This window comes from Coloeus monedula, assembly GCF_965178545.1.
Source record: "Coloeus monedula genome assembly, chromosome: 29".
Classification (NCBI taxonomy): Eukaryota; Metazoa; Chordata; class Aves; order Passeriformes; family Corvidae; genus Coloeus; species Coloeus monedula.
Genome location: NC_138809.1, coordinates 1,381,997 through 1,396,647, shown reverse-complemented (window position 1 = coordinate 1,396,647; position 14,651 = coordinate 1,381,997). Strand labels below are relative to the sequence as shown.

Genomic DNA, 14,651 nt, shown 5'->3' with positions numbered 1-14,651 from the left:
GGGTGGAAGTGACTTGGACAAGCGTGGGGCGTCCACAGTGTCCCCATGTCCTGCCTCAGCCCAGGGTGACAGAGGTGTCCCTGTCCTCAAGACCTCCGTGTTAAACCGGTGACCCCGTGGGGACAGTTTGGGGACAGCCCCACACTCCGTGCCCTGGGTGCCTCTGTCCCCGTGGTGCCACCCCCACCCAGCCCTGTTCCTTCTCCCTTCCAGCCCAGACCCTCGGCCTCGCTGGTGAGTCCTCGGGGGGATGCCACGTCCCCGCCCCGCTGTCCCCATCCCGCGCTGGCCCTGGCAGGCTGGTGTCCCCTGTCACCCGCAGGCACCCAGACCACCCAGCTCCTCGTGGATCCCGCCTGGATGCCACCGGTGCTGTGGGACCGGGTGACACTGACCTGCCAGGGCTCGGGCACTGCCGCTGCCACCACCTGGTACAAGGACGGGCAGCGCTGGTGGCTGCAGGGACCCGACCGATTCGTTGTCACCGAGAGTGGCACCTACCAGTGTGACAGACCCGGCACCGGGCGCAGCCCCACCGTGAGCATCTCCAATGGTGAGGAGGGTTGGGTGTCCCCAGCCTGGCACCCGCGGGGTCCCCGAGGGCTCTGGGTGGGCTCCGCTCCATGGGTCACCCCCCTGGTGTGATAAGAGCCGGTTCCCTGCACACAGGGACATCCCAGAGCATCCCAGGGTGAGCGGAGCCCCGTGTTGGAATTGGGGACCCCTGGTGTGCTGGGGGTGACCCAATGCCTTCGTCCCGGTGCCATCGGGACCCCATGGAACCCCACGGTGTGACCGGACCGCCCCTGTCCCCCAGACCGGCTGGTGCTGCAGGTGCCGGCGCGGGCGCTGCTGGAGGGGGACACGGTGACACTGCGCTGCCGGGGCTGGCAGGACAACCCAGTGACCTCGGTGTCCTTCTACCACGAAGAGAAACAACTGCAGCTCTTCCGCGATGGGACCGAGCTGTCCCTGTCCCCTCTGCGGCTGCAGGACAGTGGCCGCTACCGCTGCAGGGGCTGGGTGGAATCCAGCCTGTCCCGGGGGCGGAAGGAGTCGGTGTCGGCGCCGGTGACAGTGACAGTGCGCGGTGAGCACCCCACAGCCGCCACCCTGACACCCCGACACCCCCACACCTCAGCACCCCCACAGCCCCTTCACAGCAATCTCGGGATCACGCTCCCCCCACCCCATCTCCTTCCCAGAGCTGTTCCCGGTGCTGGTGCTGGAGGGTCCCCCCGAGCCCACCCAGGAGTCCCCCCTCAATCTCAGCTGCCTCATCGCCCCCAGCCCCCTAAGGCCCCGAGACCCCCTCCTGCACCTCTTCTACCGGCACGGGCGGTTGGTGGGGGGCCCGCAGGGGTCCCCGCAGCTCCTGCTGCCCGCCGTGGGGGTCTCCCACTCGGGGAATTACAGCTGCCAGGTGCGCTCCGAGCGGGGGCCGTGTGGAAGGGCAGCGCCCGGCTCCACGTCACGGTGCGCAGGGATGGGCGCGGGGAGCCCCGACAATGACCGCGGGTCCCCCAGTCCTTCCTGGGGACACCCAGCCCTCCATGACCCCTTCTCGAGGTCCCCCATCACTCCCATCTGCCCCTTTATCACTCACCGGGTCCCCTCACCCCTCCCTAAGAACACCTCTCCCTCACTTAGGTCCCTCCATGGTCCACAGTTCCTGTCCATGTCTGGCTCCACAAAACCTTCCCTGTGGTTCCCTCCAATCCTCTCCAGGTTGCCACTCCATGAACCTCCCTGGGGTCCCTTCCACCCCTTCCGATCTTCCCCCCCATCTCTTGGCCCCCTTCTTCCTCAATGGGGTCTCACCACCCCTCCCTGACCCTCTCCCACCCTGAGTCCTTCACTGGTCCCTGGTGTCGCCCACCCCTCCCAGGTCCCCCATTCCCTTTCTATCCCTCCCGCAGGGGTCCCGCTCTCAGGGGTGTCCGTGTCGGCGCAGCCCCCCGGGGCACAGGTGGTACTGGGGGACCGCCTGGTGCTGAGCTGCGCGGTGTCCACGGGGACAGGTCCCCTGTCCTTCTCCTGGCACCGGGGGGACTCGTGGGCACCGCTGGGCACCGGCCCCCGCCTGGAGCTGCGCCACGTTGGGGACAATGACAGCGGCCCCTACCAGTGCCAGGCCAGCAACGGGCACAGTGTGGCTGAGAGTGTCCCCCTGAATGTCACCGTCCTGGGTGAGCGGGACCCTCAGGAATGGGGTGACCCCACCCACCACATCCCCATCTACCCTGGCCAGGTTTCAGCCCCATCTGTGTCCCCGCAGTGCCCGTGGCCAATGCCACCATCAGCCCCGATGCCCTGGCACAGCCGGTGCGCGCAAGTGACCCCCGTGACCCTGCGCTGCTCGGTGCAGGTGGGCTCAGCCCCTGTCACCTTCACCTGGCTGCACAACGGCAGCGAGGTGGCCCGGGGTCCCCTCCTGGAGCTCGGCGACGTCCATGTGGGACATTCCGGCACCTACCAGTGCGTGGCCACCAACCAGCTGGGACAGGACGGGCACCGCGTGTTCCGGGCGCTCAGCCCTGAGCTGGCACTGACGGTGACACCGCGGGGACACTGGGACACAGGTGGGGTCACTCGGGGTCATTGGGATTGCAGCATCCCCGCAGTGACAGCTGACCCTGATGTGTCCCCCTCTGTCCCCAGCAGTGGCCGCAGGGGTTGCCGGATCCCTCCTGTTCCTGGTCCTGCTCCTGGGTGTCATTGTGTGCTGGCACCGGTGGCATCGCCTGGGTGGGTGACAATGGGGCCAACGGGGGCCCTGGGGAGCTGGGAGGCCACCGAGAATGTGGGGATGATGGGGCAGCACCCACAGCCCCTGACTTGGGCAGAGCTGAGCGCCCAGTGACCTTTTCCTGAAAGAACCCCCAGCATCCCTGCACCACCCTCCAACACCATCCTAAATCCTCAAGGACAGTGTTGGAGGGTGGTGCAGGGATGCGGGGGGTTCTTTCAGGAATCCAGGGGCAGTTTGGAGGGTGCCCATCCCTGCCAGCCTTGGGGCTCTGGGGGCATCAGGACATGGGGCTCTGGTGTGGTTCAGAGGTTTTGGGGGTCTCCAGGAATGCTGGGGGTGTCCTGGGGAAAATTGAGAGCCCTGTGGGGGGTGAGGATTCCCAAGGGTGGTCAGGGCCTTGGAGACCCCAAAGTCACCCCCACCCCTTTCCTTTGCAGCCTCCAGGAAGCACCAGGAAAGGTGAGTGGGGGGCTCCAGCCATGAGCCCCCTTTTCCCCAGCCCCCAAGACCTCCCATCCCCTCTCACACATCCCCCCATCCCTGCAGGGCTCCCCCGGAGCCCCCGGCCCCCCCGGAGGAGGGGGAGGTGCTGTACACCCACGTCAGGAGGACGAAGCGGATGCAGGGTGAGTACGGGGTGGGACACACACAGGGACACGTCACCCACGGGAGGTGTCACACAGGTGCCACAGCCAGGGTCTCCTGCAGGGCCCACCCACACCGCTCCGCCCCAGGATACCCAAGTGACCTACGCGGAGCTGCCGGGACCCCACGGGCGACCGCGGGCACCCAGTGACATCTACGGGAACGTGCTGGGACACTGAGGGCGCTGGGGGACACTGGAGGAGCCGACTGACTTCTGCTGGGCCCAAAATGCAGCTTTTTGCTGAAACTGGGAGAAATGGTGTTTCTTTGTTCAGCTATGCCCTGCTTTAGGAACGGGATTCTCCAATTTCCTGCTTCTACTAAAAACCTTTCTCTCCCCGTCCGGCTGCGGAGGGCAGTGAGAGAGCGGCTTTGGTGGGTGCGGGGCATCCGGGCAGCGTCAGCCCACGGCAAGGCAGGAAGGAGGAGGGTCCCGCTCAGGGTGCTGAGCAGATCCTTGTGGCATTTGCCTGAGTTTTGGGGCTCCCTCAGTGCCTTTGGCAGAGGGACAAAATGATGCATTGCAGCATTTCCGGGCTGCTTCCCTCGCAGCTGCCCCTGCAGGGGCGCTTTCCAGCCAGCCCTGCTCTGCAAACCATCAAAGGCCCTCGCTTGCAGAGCCACTGCTTGGGCTCCCCTTGGCTTTTGTGCTTCTCACAGGCCTGAGCAAATCACAGCCACGCCTTTTCCCCCACACAATTCTCACCTTGCAGCAGCTCTAAAGCTGCGAGAGTCAAAGCCCAGGGGGCGGGGGGGACCCTCAGGTCCTGGCTGCCCCTGGGGCTGGCCAGAGCAGGGCTGGCCAATGCCCATCCCTGCGCAGTGGGGCTGTGGTGTGGCCTGGCCCCACACTTGAATGGCCACTGGCTGCACGCAGGAGTTTGGGAGCTGCTTCCTGCCTGGGGCTCCATTCCCAAGCTGCTCTTGCCGCCTCAGATCCTGCAGGGGATGAATGAGAATGGAGAAGTCTGGAATAGGTTTTCTTCCAAAACCAATAAACCCAAAGTGTCCCAACCTCTAAGGACAGAAACCCCATGGCAGGGGGGGAATGTGGGGATAGGGGTGGTGTAGCCCCACAACAGCTTCACACGCCCCCCCCCTCCCCCCGATTTACAGGGTCCCAGCCCAGCGGCATCAAACTGGGGCCAGATTCGCCACTTCCAGGGGAAAATACCTGCAGTTTTCACAGTGCTGCGGGGGAGGGGGCAGGTTGGTCCTCGGGTGTTGTGGGCAGAGGAGGGGACGGCCACGAGCGTTCCAGCCTGGTTCCCAGCACTGAGACCCTGAAGGAGGTGTGGGGGCTGGCTTTGGAGGTTTTTAGGGTTTCCTCCCCTAATGACACCCAGCCCCTCTCACCCCCTGCTGTCCCCCCCAGCGGGGCTTCTTACTCGCGCAAGAGTCTTGGAGGGGTGTGGGATTGGAGGGACAGGCTGCACCTTAGGGGCTCCCAAAGGGGAATTTGGGGTTCCCAAATGGGGGGGAACTGTCAAATGGGGGAGTAGAGGGGACAGAGTACCCCCCAGATTGGGCCACGCCAGAGGTCACAGTGCCCCAAGGAGGTCCAGAGAATGGGGATCCTGAGGAGGGGGAGTCACAATGGATGGGTCTTCTGGGGAATGGGGGTCCCATGGGTGGGGGAAGAAAGGGATGAGGCTCCCAGGAGAATGTGGGCTCCAGGGATTTGGGGTCATGAGATGCTGGTCCCAGGGACAGGGCTGGCTGGGGAATGCAGGGTCCTGTGGGACTCTGGATCCTGGGACAATGGGGAACAATAGGATGGGATCAAGGGTAGGGGAGTGGTGGGGAATGGAGATCCTAGGAAATGGGAGTCCTGGCATGGTGGTCCCAGGGAGGGGGGAGATAAAGAATGGTGGTCCCATGGTTTGGTTCTATGGCGAATGGGGGTCCAAAGGACTGGGAGCGGTTGGGTGGCATGTGGGTCACAGCTCCTTCACTGGGTGCCTCAAATTTTGGGGTGACCCAGGGCCCAGCACACCCCCCCCCATAAGAATGTCCCCATGGTGCTCCAAGTCTGCTACACTGCCCTCACCCAGGGCTTTTTCCTCTCTTTATTCAATTTTTTCCCTTATTTTCCTCACTATTGCACCACTCCCTCCGCCCCAGTTTCTGGCTTGGCAATCCTGGAGGTGCAGGGGCTGCAGAGAGGAGGGGGAGGGGGGCTGTGGGGAATGGGGGTTTTTGGCCGTGCTCCCCAACACTTTCGCTTTCTCTCTCCGGCAGCAGAAGGAAGAGGCCGTTTGTGCTGCGAGTCAGACGGGGGGTGGGTTCTGACCTGCGGGGGCACATCCAGAGGGGTCCTGTCCTGGGGGTTCCCTGTTTTGGGGCTGACACATCCTGGGAGTGTCCTGTCCCAGGGCTGCCCCATCCCGGCCAGGGGGGTCCTGTCCTGGGGGATGGTGGTGCTGGGGGGGTCTCTGGACACATTCCTGGGGGGGGGGCCCTCTCCCAGTGGTGGCACATCCTGGGGAGCCCTGTGCAGGGGGAGTCCTGCTGGCTCCCACTGTCCCCAGCTGCCCCTGCTTTTTAGGGTGTTGGAGGTCAGCATTTTTCCTTTTGTTTTCTTTCTCTCCAAGAATTTTCTCCCATTTGTTGTTAAGAGACAATAAGGACCATACTTTAGAGAGACAAGGAAGTGGCCAAGGTGTGGGGAAGAGCTGCAGCTGGCTGAAGCCTCTTAGCCAGTGGAGCTTTTCTCTTGGGAAGGGCAGAGATACCGAGAGATTTTGGCTTGAGAGTGAGGGGTGGGCTTAGCTCCAGCTCTCTCTTGGTCTGGGGATCAGAGGGAACAGTCGAGCTGCTGCTCAGTGCAGGGAGAATTCAGAGTCCAGCCCTGTCCTGCTTCTCCCTTACTGTGGGTGAGCCTTTGCTCAGAAGAGCAGCTGTTGAACTGCGACCTTATTAACAGCGGACCCCACTGGAAAAGGACCCTCACCATCTGCTCGGGTGCCTCAGGGGAAAACCTGGGGTCCCGAGCCCCTCCCTCTCCGAGGGAGCCTCTCCCAGCTGCGTTCGGGAGCCGGGCTGCTGCTGCCCAGCCCCACCATTTTTCTGCCACTTCTCTGGTTTTTTTCACTACACTCTAACCCAGCACCGCCTGCCTGCCGGGACACCCCGCGGCTCCTGCTACAGCTGCGGAGCTTCTGTTGCAATTTGTTTTGCCACTCCGGGCTCCACTGGCCTATGCCGCCCCTGCTGCCGCTCCCAGGTTCCTGCTGCAGCCCCTTTCGCCATCCCGAGGGGCACCGGGCCTGGCTGCCCTTGGGGGTTTGTAAAGGAAGCCGCTTTTCCATCCCTCCCGCCGGCTGCGCCGCCATCGCCGCGTGAGGGAGAGACAGGGCCGAGCTCGCGCCACAGCGCCCCCTGCTGGCGGGCAGGGGGAATCACCGCACCTGCCGAGCCCGGCCGGGAGCCACCAGTGCCCCTGGCGGCCTCGAGCAGAACTGCAGCGAGGGGAACGGGCCCACAGCGAGAGAGGCACCAGCACCGGTTCTGGTACCGGCACCGGGTCTGGTACCGGCACCGAGGTCTGGTACTGGGACTGGCACTGGTCTGGTCCTGGCGCTGCGGTCTGGTGCTGGCACTGAGGTCTGGTTCCAGCGCCGGGTCTGGTCCTGCCACCAGGTTCTGGTTCTTTCACCGGGTTCTGGCTCTGGCACCGAAGTCTGGTTCTGGCACCGGGGTCTGGTCTTGGGACCGGGTTCTGGTTGTGGCACTGGGTTTGTGGTCCTGGCACCGGGTTCTGTTGTTTTCAGTGGATTCTGGTTTTTTCATCGGGTTCTGGTTCCGGCACCGCGTCTGGTGCTGGCACTGGGGTCTGGTTCTGGCACTGGGTTCTGGTTCTTTCATCAGGTTCTGGTTCTGGCACCAGGTTTGTGGTTCTGGCACCGGGTTTGTGGTTCTGGCTCTGAATTCTGGTTCTGGCACTGGGTTCTGGTCCTGGCCCCGGGATCTGGTTCTGGCACAGGGTTGTAATTCTGGCCCTGGGTTCTGGTTCTGCTTGCTGTTGCTGCCATTGTTGTTGCTTTGCCCTGTTGTACATATATACACTCACTAGTCAAGAACTGTTATTCCTGTTCCCATATCTTGGCCTGAAAGCCCCATAATTTCACAGTTGCAATAATTCGGAGGATAGGGGGTCATAGTCTCCATCCCAAAGGAGGTTCCCACCTTCCTGGGCAGACATGTGTCTTTCAAACCAAGACATAGTGGCAGCCCAACATTGGAGAATCCCGTTCCTAAAGCCCATCAGAGCCAAACAAGCAAACAGCATTTCTGCCAGTTTAACCAAAAAGCTGCATTTTTGTCCCAGGAGGACAGAACCAGGTCCTGTGCCCCTTGGAACTGGCAGGGGGGACGGTAAGCAACTTGTTGTACTGGGAGCACTGGGAGGGGGATTGCAGAACCACTGGGAGCATGGGGGTTGAGAGGAACCAATCTGATTTTCATTTAGGCCTCAACATATGTTACACATGAAGTGGAAAATTACTCTAGGGGGTCTACACGTCATGGGAAGCCTGTCCCAGGGAGGCTTCAGATGGCAGCCAATCAGGGGAGAGAAAGCTTCCATGATGGGGCTGTGAGTGACCCCACACTGGCCGGTGGGACAGATGCCCGGAGGCCTGGAAAAATGCCCGGGAAAAAATGCCCAGGAAATTGGGCTGTGGGAGGAACCTTAGCACATAAAAGCAGTTAATTCACACAGGAGCCATTTTACTTTGGGTTTCTTGGAGGGATCAGGGGCTTGCTCGGAGGGTCAGCTTGGCCTTCCTCCCCTGCGCCAGTTTGGCCAAATTTAGAATGACATCCTCTGAGAGAAGGCAGGTTCCAAACCACCCCTCCCCCACCAGGTTTGGGAATAAACACTTTTTCCTCAAAGTGTTGGGGTTTTAGGAGCTCGCCTGGTTTTTTGTTCTTTGTCTTTTGTTTTGGTTTTTTTCTGTTAAAGGAATTCCCCCATACATTTTGCTAGGGGAACAAATGGCTGGGTATTTCAGAAAAACAAAAGAGCTCGCTGCTCTTTTTGTTTCACCGGGGTATGTGGGCAGTCGGTCTTGGCGTTCTGACAGAGAGGGAAGCTGCTTTCTTCAGCCACTTTTCCTTCTGTCAGAGAAGCCCCGGGATCCCAAGCCTGCCGGGCTGTGGCCGCCCTGCCCCACCGTTAATTCGAGCCTTTGCTACGTTGAATCCCTGCTCACCCTGCCTCCCCAGACCTCCGGGGTGTACCCCGTTTGGATACATCTCATCTGCCACCCAGGATCTGTGCTTATCCCTGCCCCTCCAGCCTGCCTTTCCAGCCTGCTGTTCCCACGGGTCCGGCCGGACACTGGGATCAGCTGCCCAGGGGTTTGTGAAGCTTCTTTGTTCCATCCCTCCTGGGATCCCAGGCCACCAGTGCCGCGTGCTCCCCAAGCTCGCTCCGGAGCGCTCCCTGCAGCCACGGGGGAACCATCGCACCTGCCCTGCTCACCGGGAGCCGCCAGCGCCCCTGCCGGCTGCGACCGGAACCACACCCAAGGGGAAAGGGCCTGACAGCCGAGAAGGCTGGGACTGGGTTTGGGATTGTTTGCTGCTACTGCCATAGTTATTGTTGTTTGTTTGACTGGTGATACACATATAGATACATAATAGTAAAGAACTGGGTTTTTTCCCACATCTTTGCCTAAAAACCCCTTGATTTCAAAACTGTAATAACTCGGAGGGAAGGAGATTGCATCAGCCATTCCAAGGGATGTTTCTGCCTTCCTTAGCAGACACCTGTCTTTCAAACCAAGACATGAAGGAAAGTGAAAGAGATAAAAACTATTTATTTAACAAAGGCACAGGGAAAAAAAAGAGACTAATGCTAAATAATGAAACCTCTCGCTGTAGAGACAAAACCTGGGAAAATTTCAGAGTCCTTCTGTAGTCTCTCTCTCTCCCCCTCCTTGGAGCTGGGATGGGGTGGTGGGCCCTCCTCCAGGGCCAAGGCTTCGGTGGAAATTCCTCCTGATGTATTCTAATGTTGAACCCATCCAGCAGAGAAAAAGGAAAAAAAACGAAGTCCCAGGAAAACAAAAGTTCAACTCTCCGTCTCTCTCCGGAGAAGAAGAAAACCAAAAACTGGCTGAACAAGCAAGCAGGACGCTTCTCCTCTCCGCTCCCACAGCAGCAGAATGCAGAAGAAAAAAAATCCAGAGAATGAGAGTGTGTTAACTCTGTCTGTGTCCTTGAAAAGGACTGCTTGGAGAAGTTTGCTCAGTTTTCTCTCTCTGCTTAGGCTCAGTTTAAAAGCATAGAAAGGCATCAAACTAATTTCTGGGCATAGAGCAGCAATAGGGAATACAACATCGAGTCACCCCAAGACATCTCCCCCTCGCCTTTTCCTCCCTGTGGCCCCGCTTCCCTGTCCACACCCATTCTGCCCTGCTTTGCCGCTCCCACGAGGCAGCTCATGGCTACGACGGCCCAGTGCTCGGCCGCTTCCCCAACAGAGCGGGCACCGCCTGCACCAGCCTCGGCCGCCGCCGTGTTTCCTGCGTTGCCCGCGTTGCAACCAGCGTGCCACACCAGCCCACGGTGGTACCAACCCGCAGTACCAGCCCATGGCAGCTGGCCCGCAGCAGCCGGCCCGCAGCCGTTCTTCGCCAGCACCGGAGAAGCGCTGCCACAGCCACTTGGGAATTGTGCCCAGACCCTCACAAAAGTCACGCAGGCACGCCGAGGATGCGCAGGATGGGCTGCATCTGCCAAGCCGACAGAGCGCCTGGGGTTCTTGCAGTAACCCTGTGCCTGTCTTCTGTTTCTGATTCTGTCTTTTCCCCTCTCTACTCTCTTTGCTATCCCCCTTCGCTAAGAACACTTACCCTCCTTCATCAAGAAACAGTTCTCAGATACAACATTGCCGTGTTTGCGCTTCATTTTTGTCCAAGAAATGTATCAAAAAGGATCCTCCCCGACTCCCCCTTTTGCAGCAGGATGGGATAGGGGTAGTGGGAGGGGGAATGGGGAAGCCCTGGGTGTACTGGGAGCACTGTGGGGAGAAAATGGGGAAGTCACTGGGGGTCCTCAGAGCACTCCTGTGGGGGTTGGGGAGCCCTGGCAGGTACTGAAAAGGGGATGGGGGAGCCCCTGGGGGTACTGGGAGAGGGAATGGGGAGCTTTGGGTGGCCTGTGCAGCCACCCCCTGACTCACGACCACGTCCCTTGGAAGGATGGGCAACCACAGGAGCCATGGAGGGGGCACCCCCAGTGCCCCCCAGTACCCCCCCCTTTCAGAGTGTCACAGCTTTCGTTGTTGATTGTCATAGATGTCGCTGGGTTCCCACGGTTGCCTGTGCGGCCCCAGCAGCTCCATGTAGGTCGCCTGAGGGTCCTCCACCAGGGGTGCCAGGGGCTGCGGGGTGGCCCTGTGGGAATAAGGGGTTGTGTGGAAGGGAATGGAAGGTCCTGGGGGTTTGGGTAAAGGGGGATCATGGCTGAAGCCCCCCACTCACCTTTCCTGGTGCTTCCTGGAGGCTGCAAAGGAAAACTGGAGGGGTGACTTTGGGGTCCCAGGGGCCCTCATCCATCCTCAGGAATCCTGAAACCCCACTGGACCCTCAATTCCCCACACGACTCCTGAGTATCCCTAATGGGTTTGTATATTTTTATCCTCTTGAGAATATCTGGCAGATATTTCTCCCATGTGCGTACCCAGAGAAAAAGAACATCTTGGTTTAAAAGGCAGCTGCAGCAAAGGGACAGCGTGGGCCGGGAGCAGTGGCTTGGGAGGTCAAAGCGGGGCTGAATTGGAGCTGCTTGGGCCAATGCCTGCGTTGTGCTCTGGGTGCTGCAGACCCTTAATGAGGTGCTGCAGACCCTTAATGAGGTGCTGCAATTAGAGCTGGAGTTCCTAAAGTTCAGCCGTGCTCCCAAAGCATCCCTGTGCACAAACACATGGCTCCGCTGCCTCTCGCAGGCATTTTGGGATCCTGAGGCAGCACTGGATACATTTTGAGGGACAGGTACCCTCAGCTGTGGCCAGAAGGAGCTGTTTTGGCTGCTGGGAAGGTTGTGTGGTGCTCACTGCTGGTGTTGGGGATGATTGAGCACCTCTGCCATGTGGCCGGTGCTTGGCGCTGGGCGGCCGGGAAGGCCGAGCTGGAGCAGCGGCTGAGGCGGGAGCGGCTGGAGCAGGCGGCCCACGGGAGCAGCAGCTGGCCACACCGGTGGAGCAGGAGCGCCGGGAATTCCGCAAGGTGCTCAGGTGAGGCACAGGGGGCCGGGGGGCACTGGGTGGGAGGGGCCGGGATGGAGGGACCGGGAGCCCACAGGGGAGCCCCGAGGGGGGAGGGACCGAAATGGCCGAGGGGAGACCCCGGGACGGTGGGGGAGCAGAGACCCCGGCGTGGTGCCTGCGGAAAGGAGGGACCGCAATGGTGGTCCCAGAGCACTGGGAAGGGGCCCGGCTGCCATCGAGCTGCGGGTGCCGGGACTGTCACGGGGTGTCCGAAGCGACTGTGACAGCGCCTCCGAAGCCACTGTCGCGATGTGTGGGGACCGACTGTTGCCATGGCAACGCCTCCAACAGATCCTGGAACTAGAGGCGTGTGCTGGAACAGGCCAGAGTAGTGGGCCTGGAGCTGTCCTGAGCTGGGAAGGGCAAATCCAAGGCATGGCAGAAATACAGCTGCAGCAGCCCAGAGGAGTCAGAGGGCTGGGAGAGGAACAGCCCTGCAGGCAGCAAGTGCCGGAGGAGGGAGTGGCACAAGGGGCTGCAGGTGCTGGAGCGGGTATTTCAGGGAGCCCAAAGGGCATTGTTGGGCTTTGGCAGAGCTGCTGTGGAGACAGAGGCAATTCCACAGCTCAATCCCTGGCCTGGGCTCTCCCACCACCCTTCTGCTGTGGGGCTGCTGAGGGTGCACGAACAACAGGGACTGATGGCCACCACAACAGGGCCCCGTTGGCAACACGGCACCGACCAGGACTGCGGGAGCCCATCCCTGGGATGAGCCATGACCTGGAGAGCTGGGAGTGTTCTGGCAGACCTGCTGAGCCTTCAAGAGCCCCACATGGCCAGAGCATGAGTCCAGTGGAGAGTGGCCACTGACAGGGACTGGGGGGGCCTGAACCAAGTGCCAGCCCCACTGAGAGCGGCTGTGCCAGACATGCCGGAATTCCAGGGCGAGCTGGAGTCCAAGACAGCCAAGTGGTGCCAGCATGGACATTGGCAATGCCTTTGTCCCCATTCCTGTGGCAGCAGAGGGCAGGCATCAGTTTGCCCTGACCTGGAGGGGCGTCCAGAGCCCCTGGAACTGACTGGAAACACAGCCCCACCCGGTGCCACGGACTGATCCCAACTGCCCTGGGAAAGGGGGAGGCTCCGGAACACCCCCAGGGCCTTGGTGACATCATGGTGTGGGGGAGCACAGCAGAGGAGGGTTTGGGAAAGGGGCCAAGAGAATCCAGTGCCCCCCAGTGCCCCTTTAGTGGCCCCAGAATCACATCTTCTTGTCCCTGATGTCACTGGGTTCCCACGGCCATGTGTGGGCTCCTGGCAGCTCTGCATAGGTCACCTGGAGGTCCTGGGGTGGGTGGTGCAGAGGGATCCTGTGAGAGTTACTGGTTGTGGGTACCTAGGTGTGGGGGGGGTGACACCCATGGGTGACGTGTCCCCATCCCTCCCCTGTACTCACCCCCTGCCCACCCAGTGCCTACAATGTGGGTGTACAGCACCTCCCCCTCTTGCCAGGGGTCTGAAGGCTCTGGGGGGGCCCTGCAGGACAAAAGGGGGTGTGAAGGGTATCTGCAGAGGAGGGAAAAGGCGGTCCATGGCCACAGCCCCCCACTCACCTGTCCTGGGGCTTCCTGGCTGCTGCAAGGAAAGGTGGAGGGATGACTGTGGGGTCCCCAGGGCTCCTGAACCCTCCTTGGACCCTGGGTCATCCAACCCTCCTTAGGACTCCTGATTCCCTCTAGAACCTCCAAACACCCCCAAAGTCCCCAGAACCCTGAACCACCCCAGTACCGCTGACTTCCCTGTGACCTCTGAGCTCCCAGAAGCCCAACCCCGACAGGGAGATCCACCCCCCCCCCCAACTCCCCCCAGAATCCCTGAAGAGCCCCTCAACATCCCTGTAAAACCCTCCAAGACCACCTCAAAGACCCCAGCAGCTCCCAGTGCCACCCCAATATTCCTCAAGGTCCCCTGGGGAATGATCCAGGAGTCCCTGAAGACCCCTCCAAACATCCCAACAGTCAGAGCCAAGGTCACTGGGGCTCAGTCCCCACCATGGCAGGGGCTGTGGGTGCCACCCCATGGCCCCCCAGTTTTGGGGCCTCTCTCCAAACCAAGGAGCCCCATCCACCCCCATTGTCACCCACCCTTGTGTTGCCACCACTGACAGCTCATGGTGACTCCCAGCAGCAGGACCAGGAACAACAGGGACCCAGCAACCCCTGCAGCCACTGCTGGGGAATGAGGGGTTCTGTGCGTGCTTCCACCTGGAGACAGAAGGTCCTCATCACCCAGGACTGTGACCCACGGTGGCAGCGGCTGTCACGCAGAGTGGGTTGAGATGGGGATGTGATGGATGGGATGGGTGAGATGGGGGCTGCTGTGACTGGTGGGCCCCCCATCCCTGCACTCACTGTGTACCGTGACGCGGAGCCGGGGGCTGCTCTTCCGCACGGCCCCCGCTCGGAGTGCACCTGGCAGCTGTAATTCCCCGAGTGGGAGACCCCCACGGCGGGCAGCAGGAGCTGCGGGGACCCCTGCGGGCCCCCCACCAACCGCCTGTCCCAGTAGAAGAGGTGCAGGAGGGGGGCTCGGGGCCTTAGGGGGCTGGGGGTGCTGAGGCAGCTGAGATTCAGGGGGGACCCCTTGGTGGGCTCGGGGGGACCCTCCAGCACCCGCACCAGGAACAGCTCTGGGAAGGAGATGGGGTGGGGGCGGTCACCCCGATCCAGCAGGGGAGGGGATGCTGAGGTGAGGGATTGTGGGGATCTCACTGTGCAGTGTCAGCAGGGGGACGCGGTGATGTGCAACCTGCTGGGGATGAGAGTGGGGGAATCAGAGTATTTGGGGTGGCGGCCGTGGGGGTGCTCACCGTGCAGTGTCACAGTCACTGGCACTGACTCCAGCCGGTTGGTTCCCATCTGGCAATTGCAGCGGTAGCGGCCACTGTGGTGCAGCTGCAGGGGAGACAGGGACAACTCTGTCCCATTGAGGGGCCCCCTCAGATCCTTCTCCTTATGGTAAAATCGCACCCCGGTG

The 14,651-nt window shown here is 61.3% G+C and overlaps 1 pseudogene across 1 annotated transcript; it reads left to right on the top strand.

Annotated features, from left to right (window-relative positions):
* The first annotated feature begins 250 nt into the window (after nt 1–250).
* On the top strand, nt 251–3,576 carry LOC309583070 (low affinity immunoglobulin gamma Fc region receptor II-like; annotated as a pseudogene). The gene is made up of 4 exons: nt 251–553; nt 818–1,090; nt 2,665–2,748; nt 3,461–3,576. The product of its transcript is annotated as a low affinity immunoglobulin gamma Fc region receptor II-like (transcript).
* Nucleotides 3,577–14,651: the final 11,075 nt, after the last annotated feature.